The following is an 18,409-nucleotide window of genomic DNA, read 5'->3' on the forward strand; positions in this document are numbered from 1 at the left end:
AAATACCTTCCTCAAAGCCCAGAGAGGCCAGGCCTCCCAACAAAATTAGTGTAAAACTCCCTGAGTAAAGAATGAGTGAAGTGTGGCATGGTACTGTAGGAGGCTGCATGTGGTTGCTGCATGTCCTTGTAAGCGTGTTGTAGGGTGGCTGACAATGTCTAAGTCTATTTGTCTCTAAGTGAGGTCTGAAGGAGCCAGAAGACTCTCTGTAGAAGTGGTGTGTGTTGGTGAGCCCTTGGTCAATGTAGAAGCATCATGCTGTCTAAGGGACCTCTTGTGCCAAAGAGATTGTGCTCTCTATTCCTGGTGTTGCTGGCATCATTTGAGGGTCATGAGCCATTTACCTGGGGGACCCCAGTGCTGTGCTCCCGACCACTGCCCTACCAGTTCTCTCACCCCTGGATGGAAACCCCCCGGCATGTAGGTTGGAGTGTTTCTCTATCTAGTCCCAAACTGTCTCTGGAGTATCATAACTTTGAAAATGACTTTCAGGTGGACCAAGAAGAGGAGCATGTAGGTGATACTCATGACCCTAAGTTTCAGTTTCAAAGCTGTTGGACCTTAGGAGTATAGTCCTGGATCATCACTGGGATGGACTGACAAGTCAATGAACCAACAATGCGTGCTTCCTGCAGTACGGCATGGTGATCCACATAGTACTCGGACTCGGACTATGAAAGGGCATGAAGGGTTACCTACTGGGGACTTGGCGGTCAGCGCACAGTGCCCTCTCTCAACAGTGAAGCAATCTGAGACTTCCGCAGCAGGCACCCAACTTTTCAGCACATCTGAAATGAAGGAAGTGAGCAAATTCCCCTCTGCGCCCTTGGCAATTCGCACAATGTGCAGGTTGTTGCATATTGACCTGCCCTGTGCATCTTCCATTCAGGTTCCAACTGCCCCACCAGACTTTGAAGGGTCATGATGGGGGGTTTGAGTGATTTGACTGCATCCTCCATTTTGTGGATCCTACCTCCACCTCTATTGCCTGTGTTCTGTTCCATAGTTCTTGCTGGAGCACAGAAAGTTCCACTTTGACTGCTCCCATTTTGCCCTCCAAAGTATTTTAGAAGCCTCTGATCACTTGCAATATGGTGGATATCTGGAGCCCCTCAGTCTGTAAAGTGTTGTCTCATGCCACACCTGCATCCTCTGCCAGGGGTGCATGCTTGGCAAACATATCTATTTTCTGTTGGGATGCAGATTTAGTAGGCTTGTACCTTGCCATATATTGTGTGCAATGAGGACAGAGCAGAGCACGTCCGAAGAGGGAGCTGGTCCATTGGGGCACCCAGTGCTGTCAGATCAGGGGGCGAATAGGGTGGAAATCACTTGTGGGTCTCCCAAAGCCATCAGCTGACCCACACCCTCAGTGGGTCTGTCTCTGCTGCAGCTGTCAGAGGGCGGTGTGTTATCAGAATGATGTGTTGGACCCCACGACTTACCCTGGGTGGGACAAGGGCACCTGTTTCTTTGTGGTAGTAGCTCCCCATGTCACACAACTCAAATGTGTCACCGAATGTGGCCAACCAAATAGGATCTCATATCTATCACCGCCCCATACAACACTCTTCTCTAGGGGCGATCCCACTAGTGTTCACCATCTCGGGCAGGGAGGATGAGCCACGTTCCCCCGGAGGGAGCACACTAGGCTGGGCCAATGCACGTCAGCTGTAGTGTCAGAAATTCCCAGTGGTCCCAATAAGCATGAGCAGTGCAGGGCTAATTAAGGCAAGGTCTGCTAACCTACTTCCCCAAAATCCTTGCTGCCCTTCACGCTGGCCCCCTCCGGCGATCAAGCAGCTCACCGCAAGCCCTTCAGGCTATAGGTGGGGGAAATTAGTGGCCACCTCCAAGGACAATAGTTGGGGACCTTTGGTAGCACCGTATAAAGGGTGTGTGTACACCAGGACCCAGCACAGGACTCACTTTGGTAGGTTATGCGTGTCCATCGTCTTTGACATCCTCACAGGTCCAGTCATTTCCTGCTTTTCTAATCTGAGGTCTGGGCAGTGCAGACATGATTCGGGTCTCACAGGACCCGCCACTCTGGGCCAGGGCCAGCTGGTTACTGCTGGGGACCCTAGCCGGGACAGAATCACTCAACAGTGCCACTAGCATGCACAGCAGGTGCAAGGTCCAAGACTCCGCCAGTGGTGCGCCAGGTGGCTTAGGGACAGCAGCCTTGAAGTTTGAGTCTGGAAACATCACCTCTGAGGCAATGCACCTCTCACCCCTTGGATCCGCTGGTATCTCCTTAGCAGCTACACACACGAGGGGGTTGCCATCCGGTCATCATGCAGTCCATGAGGCCCACTCATTTTTCTGCCCCTTCGGGCTCTGCCTTTTGAGATCAGGCCCTGGCAGCCAGGAATGTCAGGGTAGCAGGCACCCACATATGCTGCCAAACTGTGCTTTATGAAGGTCATTCGCTCCAGGGCGGTAGCAGCTATGAACGGATTATTAGCCTAGTGGTGCGTCCACCATGTTCAGTGTCCTGCTGGCACCCCCCTAAATTTCTAGATTAAATTTTAGGAGGTAAGGGAGGTAGCACCAAAGTTCCAAAAATTAGCATCAAGCAACTTTCAGTCCCTTCATTCCATCTAGGACCTTACATTACTGCTTCCATTTTCTGAACCTTCTCTTTCTATGACTACATTTTGCTGACTGCAGTTGGGTAGTGATATCTGCAAGCACCTTTGGGCAATGGTGGATACATGTTCAGGAGCTTCTCTGTCTTTTCCTATTTCATCTGACCACTCAGGATTCTTTACAGCAGCAAAGGACATACATTAAAGTCAGTAGGTAGGGGGACACTTCCTGTTACCTGCACAGCTCTTGGTATTGACTAAAGCTCAACATGGCACCTTGTGGTATGTTCTTTTGTAGGATCTAGTATGTGTGCAGCAATGTGCAATGCATGATACTTGCTTACTTGAAAGAGGGGAATGTTCTTGTTGCTTCTTCTGCTGCCTTTCACTCTCCAATCTATTGACAATTGATTTACTGTTTCTAGAGCAAAGTACTTGTTTTACTGATCATGGGAGAGAGGGTGAGTGGACATGCTGAGTCTAATGCTGAGAGAGAGCCAGTCTCTTTTGCTCTCTCTCTCCCTCTGTCTCTCGTTCCCCTCCTCCCTCCCTCTCACTCTCATGTCTGTTACTAACCAAAGGCAGAGTTCAATGGCAATTGCTCAGATGGGCAAAGTAATAAAATAACAATTGTGTTCAGTGTCTGCACCAGCCATACTGTTCAAAGGATTTTTTCCTTAATATGAAGGCCAGACTAACAAAGTGCTTGCAGATGGCATTTGCCAGTCTGGCATACAGTTGACATTGATCCAGACACTGTGAAAACAGCCACAACATTCTTCAAGAGTATACAGTGCTATGGAATGTATTCAGCTGTAGATTCATCTACAGATTTAATTGCCCAGGTGGGCACACAAACCTTCCAGTGCACTTCCACTCATATTGTTTCCCATATAGATAAGCTTAGGCCAGTCCCGCAGTGGCTTATAAAGTTATGTTAATCTCTCACAACATTTGCTCTATCAGGAATAATGGTTGTCAGTGGATTGCGTACCTTGACCACAAATCCCACAAAATGTATCGCAGGCATGCCTTAGTGTTGTAGAATAATGCTCAGCAGGACAAAAATATGTATTTTTTAGCATGAACGTAGCTCATGACTTCATTGGTGTGTGACTCTTGATAACTATGGCACTTCACCATTGGCTCCCATTCATGCAATGAGGCACTGCAGATTTTCATGTAGCACTAACTTGTGTGAAGTTTAGTATATCTTGTCCTGAGTGTATCAAGCTGTGAAATTTGCCATAAACAGTCTAAAGCCAGGTATTAGTGCAGGTTGTTCTGCCACCAGGCTACATGACTAAAGAACTGTTATATTTACTCATAATAACTTGAACATTATGGCCCTCATTACAACATTGGCGGTAAAAGGCGCTTACCGCCGTGCAGAAGACCGCCAAAACACAGCAGCGCCCGTGGAAATCCGTCACAGCTATTATGACCCACAGCACGGAATCTGCCAAAATTCAGACACCCACACAAGTCCGCCACACCAAAGGTCAGTGATAAACTGGCGAAAATAAAACCTCCACCTTCACGCCAACAGAAACACGCCCACACTATCACAACACATGAATCCAAGTGGCGGTCTTTCAACCGCGGTATTCCATTGGCGGTACACACAGCCGCGCTCAAAATACACACACACATACAAAACACAGCCACAGTGGACAATTCAAAATACACACACCTGATACACATACACACACCTCTCCCACACACCCAATACAATATAAAACACACACCCACATCACCCACAAACCCCTACGACCACAATTGAGAAAGAAGCACACAGAGAGACACCACCATCAACAATACTAGCATCCACAGGCACACAACACCATCACCCACATAACTTCCACGCACCTCACACAACACCCCACTACATATCAGTACACCTATCACCACACACACCACCCCACACATCACCCACACCACCCCATGGCACGGCAAAGACCCCCCAGGTTCTCGGAGGATGAGCTCAGGGTCATGGTGGAGGAAATCGTCCGGGTAGAGCCACAGCTATTCGGATCACAGGTGCAGCACACCTCCATTGCACGGAAGATGGAGCTATGGCGAAGAATAGTGGACAGGGTCAACGCAGTGGGACAGCACCCAAGAAATCGGGATGACATTAGGAAGAGGTGGAATGACCTACGGGGAAGGTGCGTTCCGTGGTCTCAAGACACCACCTTGCGGTTCAGCGGACTGGCGGCGGACCCCCACCTTCTCCCCCAGAACTAACAACATGGGAGGAGCAGGTCTTGGCAATTCTGCAACCTGAGGGCCTCGCAGGAGTAGATGGAGGAATGGACTCTGGTAAGTCAAATCTTAACTATTACATCCCCCACCCTACCTGCATGCCATCACATGCCCCCACCCTCACCCTCACCCCCATCACTCCAACTCCTCACAAATGTCCCAACATCACAAACCACACATCCCAACACCAAATCCTGCGTGCAACACCAAAGTATGGACACCCATCACCAAAGCATGCCCACTGCACAAACCTATACACACCCCTAAACCATCATCACACAAGGTCCCACACAGGAATGAAAGCACTGGGGTTCACGGTCACCCACCCATTGCACACCATGGCACACACAGATGTAATGAACATCCTTTTATACCCCTGCAGGGCCTCTACCCAACGTCACCGGACAGGAGGGTCCACACATGTCCACACCACCAACAGAAGAGGCCCACAGTGATGACAGCAGCTCTGTCCAACTGGATCTAGATGACCAGCCCGGCCCATCGGGGACCTCGGGACAGTCGATTCCCATCACACAGTCACAGGCCACTACAGAGCTTCCCCCCTCTGGAAACATCAGCACAGCACCCACCCAGCGGGCCAATACCTCTGCCCCCAGGACACGTCAATCGGCAGTGTGTCGACCACTACAGGGAACCCTGGCTAACCCACCACCCCAACAACAACAGGGACCTGGGGGCAGTGGTAGTGGGCACACGGTCCAGGGGACGGAGGCCCAGGAACACAGGGGAACTAGGAGGGCTGCTGTGCGACAGGGGGAGGACAGGCCAAGGGAACCCACTCTCCACAAGGCCCTCTCCAACATCATGGGAGCCTATCACCACTCCCAGGAGACGATGGCAACGGTACTGGCCAAGTTTCAGGAGACCCAGCGCCTGCAGGAGGAACAGTATTTGGGCTTCAGGGAGGAAATCAGAGCCAACAATTCCACCCCGGGCACCATCGTAGTGGTGCTGAAGGAAGTACCCAACACCAGGAGAGACACTGTGGCAAAACAAGGGGCCCCAGACACTAGCCTGGACGATGAACTGCCCACCACCTCCGCCGGCGCTAGTGGACAGAAGGCACTGCCACAGGACCAACACACCAGCACCCCACCCCCTGCAGAGGGAGAACCACCCTGCAAACAGTCCCTGAGATCCAGGACAAAGACAGAGAACGATGCCAAGAACCCCCGCCAAGAAATGAGACCACCCTGAATGTCATCCTTCTATCCCACTTTGTCACCATGTCCATCCTTAAACTACCCAGCTCCACTTCCTATGCCCATTTGGGAAATGCACCTGTGAGACTAATAGACTGGACTCTGCAATGGACATACCTCCACCATCACACCTGACCATTTTGCAACTCCCTCCAATATTGAGCACTTAAATAAACACCCTTGAAGCACAAAACAATCTGGAGTCAGTCTGTGATTTCGAAATTATGTATTAGCAATTACAGTGACAAAAAGCTCTTTCAATTGTAATATCAACATACCTATGTCACACAGCTCTAGTCCATGAAGAATCAAATCAGATATCACACAGTGGGACCCACATCTGTGAAATCGTAAGGGAAAGTCACAACTCAGTGACCATACACTGGGTGAAAACAACAGAAAGTAGAGAGGTAGTAGTGTTAAAGTTCATGTAGTAGGCAGGTTTGTATTCTTACCTGTGTCTCACTGGAAATATTGCAGGATCACCGAGTCCCTGTTGTTGATGTCCTCTTCTTCTGCTTCCTAGTCTTTACTGTCCACAGCCTCCACAGCTGCAACAACACCGCCATCTGGATCATCCTCCTGCAGAAAAGGCACCTGCCGTCGCAAAGCTAAGTTGTGAAGCATACAGCAGGCCATGATGATCTGGCACACCTTCTTTGGTGAGTAGAATAGGGATCCACCTGTCATATGGAGGCACCTGAACCTGGCCATCAGGAGGCCGAAGGTACGCTCGATTATCCGCCGTGTTCGCCCATGGGCCTCATTGTAGCGTTCCTCTGCCCTTGTCCTGGGATTCCTCTCTGGGGTCAGTAGCCATGACAGATTAGGTTAACCAGAGTCACCTGAAAATGGCAAGGGACAACTGTTAGACACACACTAACCTGTAGGGATAACCCCAGACCCAGACAACCATTCCCACTGTCTTGCTTTCAGGTGCTCACATGATAGCCACACACAGTGCCTCTGGAGTTGACCCATCACATAAGGGATGCTGCTATTCCGCAGGATGTAGGCGTCATGCAATGAGCCAGGGAACTTGGCATTAACATAGGAAATGTACTGGTTTGCCAAACATACCATCTGCACATTCATGGAATGATAACTCTTCTGGTTTCTGTACACCTGTTCACTCCTGGGGGGGGGGGGAACCAAAGCCACATGTGTCCCATCAATGGCACCTATGACGTTGGGGATATGTCCTAAGGCATAGAAATCACCTTTCACTGTAGGCAAATCCTCCACCTGAGGGAAAACGATGTAGCTCTGCATGTGTTTCAGCAGGGCAGACAACACTCTGGAAAACACATTGGAAAACATAGGCTGGGACATCCCTGATGCTATGGCCACTGTTGTTTGAAATGACCCACTTGCAAGGAAATGGAGTACTGACAGCACCTGCACTTGAGGGAGGATTCCTGTGGGATGGCGGATAGCTGACATCAGACCTGGCTCCAGCTGGGTACAAAGTTCCTGGATTGTGGCACGATCAAGCCTGTATGTGATGATCACATGTCTTTCATCCATTGTCAACAGGTCCACCAGCGGTCTGTACACCGGAGGATGCGGCCATCTCCTCACATGTCCCAGCGGAAGGTGCCTACGAAAGACAACAGCAAGCACAGAGTCAACCAACTCAGAGGTACGGACCCACAGCTTACACAGTGCACAAATTCTAATCCGAAAAGTGGCCAGTATGTGTGTTGAGTCTAGGCCTAGGTATGTGTGACGCAGTTAAAAATGAAGCCATGTGGGCCCCTGAAATGGCGGCTGCCTGACCTCTAAAGTGGGACAATGGGATGTGAGGTAACTGCGCTGGCGTTGTACACCGTCGGGGTAGGCGGTTGAAGACCGCAGCGCAATGCTGCGTTGGTTAACATTGGAACCTATGGGTCCCAGGAGCCAATGACGATGTACGCAGGCGGTGACATTACGCACCGCCGCGGCCGTGACCGCCATTTTCTATCTGTTCAATCACTCGATACCTGATCTTCGACAGGAGAGGACCTACACTGTCTGGGATAAGGCCCCTGCCTTAACATCGGAGGAGTTGTAGAAACTCATGGACGGGGTCCTCCCCCAGTACACATTACTCTACTGTCCTCCAGACAAACAGGTAAGTACACTGGGAGCCTGCTGTATGGGCTATGCCTGTGTGCAGTGGGGTGGATGTAAGAAGGGGGGGAGAGTGCGGCGTGCATGACACGACGGTGAGTGCAAGTGCCACATGGCAAGGGTAAGGATGGGGGCCAATGACTGTGACAGTGCAGTTGGTAATAAGTTTCTCTTCCCCCTGTACAATTCCTGTAGGTCAGCACCCACCAGAAAATAGATATTTGGCATGCCATCGCCAAGGACGTCCGGACCCTGGGGGTCTACCACAGACGGAGCACCCACTGCCGGAAAAGATGGGAAGACATTCGCCGCTGGAGCAAGAAGACGGCGGAGGCTCAGCTCGGGATCCTGGCGGTGGCCTACCCGGAGTTGGATGGGCGCTTGAGGGCATCACAGCAGACACAAGGGGGTGAGTACACTCTCATCCTGCTGATTTAGCGCGCAGTGGAGAGGTCTGGGTGGGGGAGGTGAGCCGTGGGTTTCCCTAGGCCAGGGCGAGTTTAGTAGGCAAGGTCCCTTTGTAAGGCAGGCCATGTGGCACCCCACCCCACCTCTGTAGAGTGCGAAGTACACCTAGTCATGCCCCTGTGTCATCCATGTGTGCAGATGTCGTCCATAGCCTAGTAGGCCATTTCCCAGGGATTGAACAGTGGAGCCCAAGAGCGCGGCATAGTGCAGGGTGCTTCTGTGTCTGTCGTGTCCGCCAACGGTAACGGTAATGCATGCACTCAAAATGTCTTTCTTCTGTCCCCCCCCCCTTTTTGTGGTCTCCCTGTTCTTGTGTGCATTAGCATCATCAGGCGGAGGAGCAGTGGCACCAGAGCATGAGGGAGCTGCATACCACATGTCCATGGAGGGCGAGACTACGGACTCTGAGTTCACCAGTGGGACGGAGGGCGAGGGGAGCTCCACGGCAGGGACATAAGCTGACACCAGTGACCCGGACTCGTCCTCTGATGGGAGTTCCCTTGTGGTGGCGGCAACATCAGAGCCCCGCATCTAAAGGTACAGCCGCCACCCCCCCTACCAACACCGCCCTCCAAGCAGCCCCTCAGCCTTTGCCCAGTCCCCGGTCACCCAGGAGTTTGGGCATCACCTTTGCCCCAGGCACCTCAGCCCCGGCCCCTGTCACCCCTGCTGCCCTCAGTGAGGAGGTCATTGACCTCCTCAGGTCCCTCACTGTTGGGCAGTCTACCATTTTGAATGCCACCCAGGGTGTTGAAAGGCAGTTGCAACAAACCAATGCATTCCTGGAGGGCATTCATTCTGGTCAGGCGGCCCTTCAGCGAGCTTTTCAGACTCTGGCCTCAGCACTGATGCAGCCATTGTCTCTGTCTCTAGACTCCCCCCCGCAACTTCCTCCACGCAGACCCAATCCCCTGTACCCCAGCCTATCCCAAGCACACCTACAGACCAGCATGCACATACGTCAACACACAAGGGAAGCTCTGGCAAACATAAGCACCACACATCCCACAGGCACTCACGCAAGCATCACACACATGCAGACATGCCAACATCCACTGCCTCCACTGTGTCCCCTCCTCCTCGTCTCCCTACTCCCTCCCAGTCTCATCTACACTCAAACCTGCATGCACTACATCTACAGCCACTACTGCCATCACCAGCACACTCACCACCACACCCCGCTCACGTGCAGTCACTACGCCCACTACCATTCACACGTCCCCTGTGTCCTCTCCCAGTGTATCTGTGATGCCACCTCCCAAGATACACAAACGCAGGCACACACCCACCCAACAGCCATCCACCTCACGACAGCCTCCAGCACATGCACCTTAACCCAAAGTCACCAAACGAACACCTCCTACAACCACAACCTCTTCCTCCACTCCCAAACCCCCTCCAGCTACCCATCCCAGTGTCTCCAAAAAACATTTCCTGTCCAACCTTGACCTCTTTCCCACACCTCCCCCACCCCGTCCATCCCCTAGGGCCCGACTCTCCAGGTCCCAACATAGCACCTCAGCCACAACATCTCCGGGACCAGTGGTGCCTGTAGTCACCGGAATCTGGAGTGCACCGGCCACCAGGGCAGCCAGTGTGGTACGGAGCCACAGCACGGACAGTCCCCCGCCTGTCAAGCATCAGAAGTTGGCCAGTGCCCGGCGGGAGAGGGGGAAGACTCCAGCCACCAAAGCCGCTCCCAGGGGTCCCGGTGGGAGTGTGGGGTCAGCAGCGACACCTTCCAAGGTGGGGAAGGGCCACAAGAAACCAGGAAAGTCTGGGAAGAGCAGCACGGCGGGGGAGACCGCCACCATCCCCACTGCCCAGAAGGCCACCGCCATCATCCCCGCTGCCAAGGAGGCCACCGCCATCATCCCCGCTGCCCAGGAGGCCACTACCATCATCCCCTCTGCCCAGGAGGCCACCGCCATCATCCCCGCTGCCCAGGAGGCCACCGCCATCATCCCTGCTGGGACAGAGAGGACCGCCAGCACAAGCCCCGCTGGGAGGACCGCCAGCACAAGCCCTGCTGGGACAGAGAGGACCGCCAGCACAAGCCCCCCTGGGACAGAGAGGACCACCAGCAGCTAAGTCACTGCAAAGGAGCCCGCCGCCTCAAGCACTGCTGAACAGGGCACCGCCGCCTCAAGCACCGCTGAACAGGGCACCGCCGCTCCAAGCAGCGATAAACAGGGCACCGCCGCCCCAAGCACCGCTGAACAGGGCCCCGCTGCCTCAAGCACCGCTGAACAGGGCACCGCCACTCCAAGCACCGATGAACGGAGCACCGCTGCTCCAAGCTCCGCTGAACAGGGCACCGCTGCCATAAGCACCGCTGAACAGGGCACCGCTGAATAGGGCACTGCCGCCTCAAGCACGGCTGAACAGGGCACCGCCGCTCCAAGCACCACTGAACAGGGCACCGCCGCTCCAAGCACCACTGAACAGGGCACTGCCACCTCAAGCACCACTGAACAGGGCACCGCCGCTCCAACCACTGCTGAACAGGGCACCGCCGCTCCAAGCACCGCGAACAGGGCACCAGCACCTCAAGCACCACTGAACAGGGCACCGCCGCTCCAAGCACCGATGTACAGGGCACCGCCGCCACAAGCACTGCTGGGCCATGAGCGCCAAGGGCACTGACGCTACTCAAATCAAATCATTAACATTTATAAAGCGCGCTACTCACCCGTGTGGGTCTCAAGGCGCTAGGGGGAGGGGGATTACTGCTTCTCGAAGAGCCAGGTCTTGAGGAGTCTCCGGAATACGGAGTGGTCCTGGGTGGTCCTGAGGCTGGTGGGGAGGGTGTTCCAAGTCTTGGCCGCCAGGTAGGAGAAGGACCTCCCACCCGCTGTGGAGCGGTGGATGCACGGGACGGCAGCGAGAGCGAGGCTGGTGGACTGGAGGAGACGGGTGGGGGAGTAGAAGCTGAGGCGTCGGTTGAGGTATTCTGGTCCCTTGTTGTGGAGGGCTTTGTGTGCGTGGGTGAGAAGTCGGAAGGTGATCCTTTTGCTGACTGGGAGCCAATGCAGGTGTCTCAGGTGGGTGGAGATGTGGCTGTTGCGGGGTATGTCGAGGATGAGGCGGGCGGAGGCGTTTTGAATACGTTGCAGACGTTTTTGGAGTTTTGCAGTGGTCCCAGCATAGAGGGTGTTGCCGTAATCCAGGTGGCTAGTGACGAGGGCGTGGGTCACGTTTTTTTTGGTGTCGGCGGGGATCCAGCGGAAGATCTTGCGGAGCATGCGGAGGGTGAGGAAGCAGGAGGAGGACACGGTGTTGACTTGTTTGGTCATGGTGAGAAGAGGGTCCAAGATGAAGCCGAGGTTGCGGGCGTAGTCTGAGGGGGTCGGTGCGGTGCCAAGGGCCGTGGGCCACCAGGAGTCGTCCCATGCGGTCGGGGTGTTGCCGAGGATGAGGACTTCTGTTTTGTCCGACTTCAGTTTCAGACGGCTGAGCCTCATCCAATCTGCGACGTCCTTCATACCATCTTGCAGGTTGGTCTTTGCGCTGGTGGGGTCCTTGGTGAGGGAGAGTATAAGTTGAGTGTCGTCGGCATAGGAGGTGATGATGATGCTGTGCTTGCGTACGATGTTGGCGAGGGGGCTCATGTAGACATTGAAGAGTGTCGGGCTGAGCGAGGAGCCTTGAGGGGCGCCGCAGATGATCTCGGTGGGGTCTGAGTAAAAAGGTGGGAGGTAGACTCTTTGAGAGCGGTTGGAGAGGAAGGAGGCGATCCAGTCCAGGGCCTGGCCTTGGATCCCGGTGGAGTGGAGGCGGGTTATTAGGGTGCGGTGACAGACGGTGTCGAAGGCAGCCGAGAGGTCGAGGAGGATGAGGGCGACTGTTTCACCGTTGTCCATCAGGGTTCTGATGTCGTCTGTGACTGAGATGAGGGCGGTTTCAGTGCTGTGGTTGGCTCGGAATCCGGATTGTGAGGGGTCGAGAAGGTTGTTGTCTTCAAGGAAGTTGGTAAGCTGTTTGTTGACGGTCTTCTCTATTACTTTGGCAGAGAAGGGGAGGAGCGAGATGGGGCGGAAGTTCTTCAGGTCGCTTGGGTCAGCCGTAGGTTTCTTTAGTAGGGCGTTGACTTCGGCGTGTTTCCAGCTTTCGGGGAAGGTAGCAGATGAAAAAGAGGAGTTGATGATGGTCTGGAGGTGCGGGGCGATGATGTCGTCGGCTTTATTGAAGATGAAGTGTGGGCAGGGGTCAGAGGGGGCACCGGAGTGGATAGAGTTCATGGTGGTTTTGGTCTCTTCAGTGTTGATGTGGGTCCAGGCGTTGAGGGTGATGGCTGGGGGTGTGGGTTCAGAGTTGATCGGCAGGGTCTGGTGTCCGAAGCTGTCGTGGAGGTCGGTGATCTTGCGATGGAAGAAGGTGGCAAGGGAGTTGCACAGGGCGTGAAGGCGTTGGCGTTGGGGTTGGAGAACTCTTTAACGATGCTGAAGAGTTCTCTGCTGTTGTGGCTGTTTTTGTCCAGTCTATCAGTGAAGAAATTCCTTTTGGCTGCGCGGATTAGGTGGTGGTGTTCGCGGGTAGCGTTCTTGAGGGCGGTCATGTTGTCAGCGGTGTGGTCCTTACGCCAGGCTTTCTCGAGGGCGCGACAGGTTTTCTTTGATTCCTTAAGGGTGTCAGAGAACCAGAGAGGTTTTTTGGTGTTGGCCTGTCTTGGAGGGCGTCTGAGGGGAGCAAGGTTGTCTGTGCAGTTGGTGATCCAGTTCGTGAGGCTGAGGGCTGCGTCGTTGGGGTCGGTGGTGAAGGTAGGTTGGTTGTCGCTGAGCGTGGAGAAGAGCTGTTCTTCGGGATTTTGTTCCACTGTCGACGAGGGATGGGTTGAGTGCGGAGGTGGCGGGTCTCGCGTAGGAAGGTGAAGTGGACACAGCTGTGGTCGGTCCAGTGTAGAGCAGAGGCGTGGCTGAAGGAAACGTGTTTGCTGGCGGAGAAGATGGGGTCAAGCGTGTGTCCGGCGATGTGGGTGGGGTTGTTCACCAGTTGCTTGAGGCCGAGGTTGGCGAGGTTGTCGAGCAGGGCGGTGGTGTTGGGGTCGTTGTTCTGTTCTAGATGGAAGTTGAGGTCGCCGAGGAGGATGTAGTCTGGCGAGGTGAGGGCGTGCGGGGAGATGAAGTCGGTGATGGAGTAGCTGAAAAGGGCGCGCGGTCCGGGGGGGCGGTAGATGAGTGATCCTCTGAGGGTGGTCCTGGGGTCGGTGCGAATCTGGAAGTGCAGGTGTTCTGCGGCGAGGGGGGTGTCTTCGGTGGAGGTGGTGACGCTGATGGAGTCTTTGAAGACAATGGCAATTCCTCCTCCTACTTGGTTGGTGCGGTCTTTCCTGGAAATCTTGTAGCCTTCGGGGATGGCTATGGCGATGTCTGGGGCCGAGGAGGCGTTCATCCAGGTCTCTGTGATGAAGGCGACGTCCGGTGCTGTGGAGTCCAGGAGGTCCCAGAGTTCAACGGCGTGCTTGTGGACGGATCGAGCGTTGACCAGGATGCATTTGAGGTGGTTGATGGCGCGTGGGCTGGTGGTCGTGGTAGTTTCGAGGTGGAAGATACGTTTGCAGGTGTGACATGCGAAAGGTCCTTGGTTACGTTTTGGGTTAGCTTGGAAGCAGGTGCTGGAGCGCCCTTGGTTGTGGTCGTGGAGGGTGGTGGGGTTGTAGCGGAGCAGCAGGGTTTGGGAGTGCTGAGGACCAGGGGTCGTGGCGCTGGGCGTGGGCCAGGCACGGACGGGCGCAGACGGGCTTGCCATAAGAGGGAGGAGGGGGGGAGGGGTCAGCTGGGGGCGGGGGACGGGAGTGGGGTGACTAATTGGAGCTGGGGTGCGGGGGCGTGCAGGAGGTGGCGGCGGGAAAGCGGAGGGAGGAGGGGACAGGTACAGGGGAGAATAGATGGGGGAGGGGGGGTTAAGGGTAGAGGTGGGGGAGTTTTAGGAAGTTTAGGAGTTTAGGGAGAGAGATAGGAGGAAAGATGGGAAGATAGGGGAGGGGGGAGTTGTAGAGGTGGGTGAGGGTGAGAGGTAGAGTGAAAGGATAGGAAGATAGGGGTGGTTACAGAGGGGGTGGCAAGTGAGGGGGAAAGATAGAGAGATAGGTAGATAGGAGGAGGTGGTGAGTGAGGGAGACAGATAGAGAGATAGAGAGATAGGTAGATAGGAGGAGGTGGTGAGTGAGTGAGGGACACTGATAGAGAAAGGGGTTGATAGGGGTGATAGAGAGGGGGAGGCGAGTGAAGGAGACCGATAGAGAAAGGGGTAGATAGGGGTGATAGAGAGGGGGAGGCGAGTGAGGGGGAGAGACGAGACAGGAGCAGGAGGGCAGGCGCGGGAAGAACCAGGGAGCAGGAACAGAGGAAGAGGAGCCGAAGAGGAGCCGAGGAACAGAAGACAGAAGACCACAGAAGAAGAGGAGCCGAAGAACAAAAGACAGAAGACCACAGAAGAAGAGGAGCAGAAGAACAGAAGACAGAAGACCACAGAAGAAGGTAAAGAAGAAGAGGAGCGCAGAAGACAGAAAACTACAGAAGAAGGTGAAGAAGAGGAGCGCAGAAGACAGAAGAATACAGATGAAGGTGAAGAAGAAGAGGGGCGACGAGCAGCAGAGGAAGGAGCCAAGAAGAGGGACAGAGAAGAAGAGGCACACACCGGTCGCGGTGCAAAGGAGAGAGAGAGAAGCACACAGATGAAGAGAGAAGACGGGGAGCAGAAGGGAAAGAAGAGTACAGAAGAAGACTAAAGAAGAAGAGCGCAGAGGAAGGACAGAGAAGAAGAAAAGAAGCAGGAGAGAGGGTGAGTAGCGCGGGGCAGGGCGAGGGGCTGGGTGGTGGGGGGGTACTTACTGCGAGGTAGCTGGGCTTGCTAGGAGGTCTCAGGAACCTGGGCTGGAGGAGCTGCAGCGGCAGGGGGAGCGACCTACCCTTGGTACTGAGTCCGACACAAGCAGGATGAAGCACTCTGGGCACAGAGCCCCCTCCAGAACCAGTGGAGAAAGGCATCCACTACCTCTGTCCTTGGCAGGATGAAGCACTCTGGGCACAAGGCCCCCTCCAGAACCGGTGGAGAAAGGCATCCACTACCTCAGTCCTTGGCAGGATGAAGCACTCTGGGCACAAAGCCCCCTCCAGAACCAGTGGAGAAAGGCATCCACTTCCTCTGTCCTTGGCAGGATGAAGCACTCTGGGCACAAAGCCCCCTCCAGAACCAGTGGAGAAAGGCATCCACTACCTCAGTCCTTGGCAGGATGAAGCACTCTGGGCACAAAGTCCTCTCCAGAACCAGTGGAGAAAGGCATCCACTACCTCTCTCCTTAGCAGGATGAAGCACTCTGGGCACAAGGCCCCCTCCAGAACCAGTGGAGAGATACATCCACTACCTCAGTCCTTAGCCGGATGAAGCACTCTGGGCACAAGGCCCCCTCCAGAACCGGTGGAGAAAGGCATCCACTTGAGAGACTGTGGCTTTGCACTCCCCAGGATGGAACAGTGGGCAACCCACCCATTTGTGAGACTTGAGAGACTGTGGCTTTGCACTCCCCAGGATGGAACAGTGGGCAACCCACCCACTGTAGAGACTTGAGAGACTGTGGCTTTGCACTCCCCAGGATGGAACAGTGGGCATGTGGCCCCCTCATGGATTTGGTGGCGTGCACTCAACCGGCTGAGGTGCCCCCCCCTTTCCCTCCCCCTGAGGTGCCTGTTTTCTTGCTCTCTGATGCCCCTGCAGTGTTCTCTCCGTCATGGTCGGGGATCTTATGTGGGCCTCGTCCATACTGTGTGGGCCCAGTGTTCCACGGACTTCATTTGAGCACTACCTGGACTACTAAGCTTGGTGTATATTTTGTTTATGGTGTATATATATATTTTTGCCTACTTGATTTTAATATATTACAATGGTCACACTTATTTCCTTTTGTCTTTTCATTCTCCCGGGGGGGGGGTTGGGGGGTGTAACTATAATGTATAAATATGTATTAGTGTGTGTGTTGTAGTGGGTGAGGGTGGGGGTGTTGCGTGTGTGTGTCCCTGTTTTTTCCCTCCCCCTCCCGTGTCATAGGTGCAGTACTCACCGTTGTCTTTGCAGCCGGCATTCGTGATCCTGGTAGAGGAGCAAGAAGATGAGGCTGGCAGGATGTGAAGCTCGGATTCCATGGCGTCCGGATTCCTCGTGGGGTGTGTTGAGGTGAGCGTTTTCCCTTCGAAGTCCTGTTTCCGCCGTATTTGTGTCCGCGGTGAATCCACCCCGGAAAAGATGGCGGATTGGTAGGTTGTGATACTGTGGGCGGTACTTTGTCTTCCGCCTGTCTGTTGGCGGTGACCGCCAAGCTGTTTGTCTGTACCACCATGGCGGTCGGAGTGTTAAAGTGGCTGTCTTTGTTGGCGGTTTCCGCCATGGTTGTAAATCCAATTTATTTACCGCCGGCCTGTTGGCAGTCTTACTGCCGCTTTAACACCGTCCGACAGGGTTGTAATGATCACCTACGTATGTACAATGTGTGTCTTTGCCCACAACAACAGGACTTCACAAATGCATTCTGAAAAAAGGTTTAGGTTAATTTGTCATGAGCAGAAACTACTCTTGGAGCTACAGCACATCACCTGGAATTCCTTTATAAATTAAAACTAACATAATGTTAGCATTTCTTGATTTACGGCTCAAATATTAGGATCAATCTACATTCTTTCAATACTGAGCCTGTGTGCTCTTCATTATGTCACTGCTTCAAAAGACTAGTATTCTCTAACAAAGAGTTTACCCAGTCCACTGATTATGCAGACCAACTAATCACCTAATGATGTTGACAGCATATAGTCCATGCCACTGATTCCAATTCTTGGTTGATAAACTGCAAGGTATTTTACTACAATATTGCAACCAAAGTAGCATCATTGTTTACTCCTTTTTGAGTTAACAGCAGAACATTTGCACTACACAGATGATATCTTTGTAAACAACATTTAGGGCAAATATTTCTAGCAGACAATATTCTTGTTGATGATATTCTGACAAAAAAACAATCCAGAAACCACAATTCCATCTATACAAATTCCAATATATCATAAAATGTTGAAAAATCTTTTTTCAGCAATGTAAGCATTGTACTGTCCCCCCTTATAAAATGTTTCATAACATGTCTATAAGCCTAGCAGCATAGTGGTGTACAGCAGAAATGTTAGACAAGTTCAATTATTTAAATCCATCAGGTTCTTCAGTCTCTCTTGAATCCTTGAGGAGATATTGAAAAAAGTCTTCATTCACCTTTCTTTTCTTTGTTCATTGATTTAAAAAACATAACTTTGGCATGTCAGTCCATTTTGATAGGGTGAAATATCCACCATCAATTTTGGATTTTAGTCTGGACCTAAGCACCTGGGCCCATATTTATATTTTTTTGTGCCGCATTTGCGTCATTTGTGGCCACAATAGTGGTGCAAACCTACAAACCATAATTGTATTTTGTAAGTTTGCACTGCTGTTGCATCAAAAAATTACACAAATGTGGCGCAAAAAAAGTATAAATATGGGCCCTAATTTTGTAGTTTTCTTCAAGGTATTTCCTCATCCACCATATTCCTTTTTATATACATAAATGCAGGAAACTGCTGAGTATTCCCATCCTCTTCAAAATTAGACTGTGTGTCACTTGCTATGACCGCTCTAGAAACATTAAACACATTTGGAATAGTAAGATGAATATTTCACAAATGAAGGCTGATTTGGATTACTGGAATTTTTATGTGAATTACACCCAACATA

At 53.0% G+C, this 18,409-nt stretch overlaps 1 protein-coding gene across 4 annotated transcripts in view; it reads right to left on the minus strand.

Moving 5' to 3' along the window:
- The window catches only part of LOC138246438 (zinc finger protein RFP-like), a 175,730-nt gene that overhangs the window by 48,326 nt on the left and 108,995 nt on the right, over nucleotides 1-18,409 (minus strand). The window lies entirely within an intron of this gene.

Source organism: Pleurodeles waltl, chromosome 7 (genome assembly GCF_031143425.1).
Source record: "Pleurodeles waltl isolate 20211129_DDA chromosome 7, aPleWal1.hap1.20221129, whole genome shotgun sequence".
NCBI lineage: Eukaryota > Metazoa > Chordata > Amphibia > Caudata > Salamandridae > Pleurodeles > Pleurodeles waltl.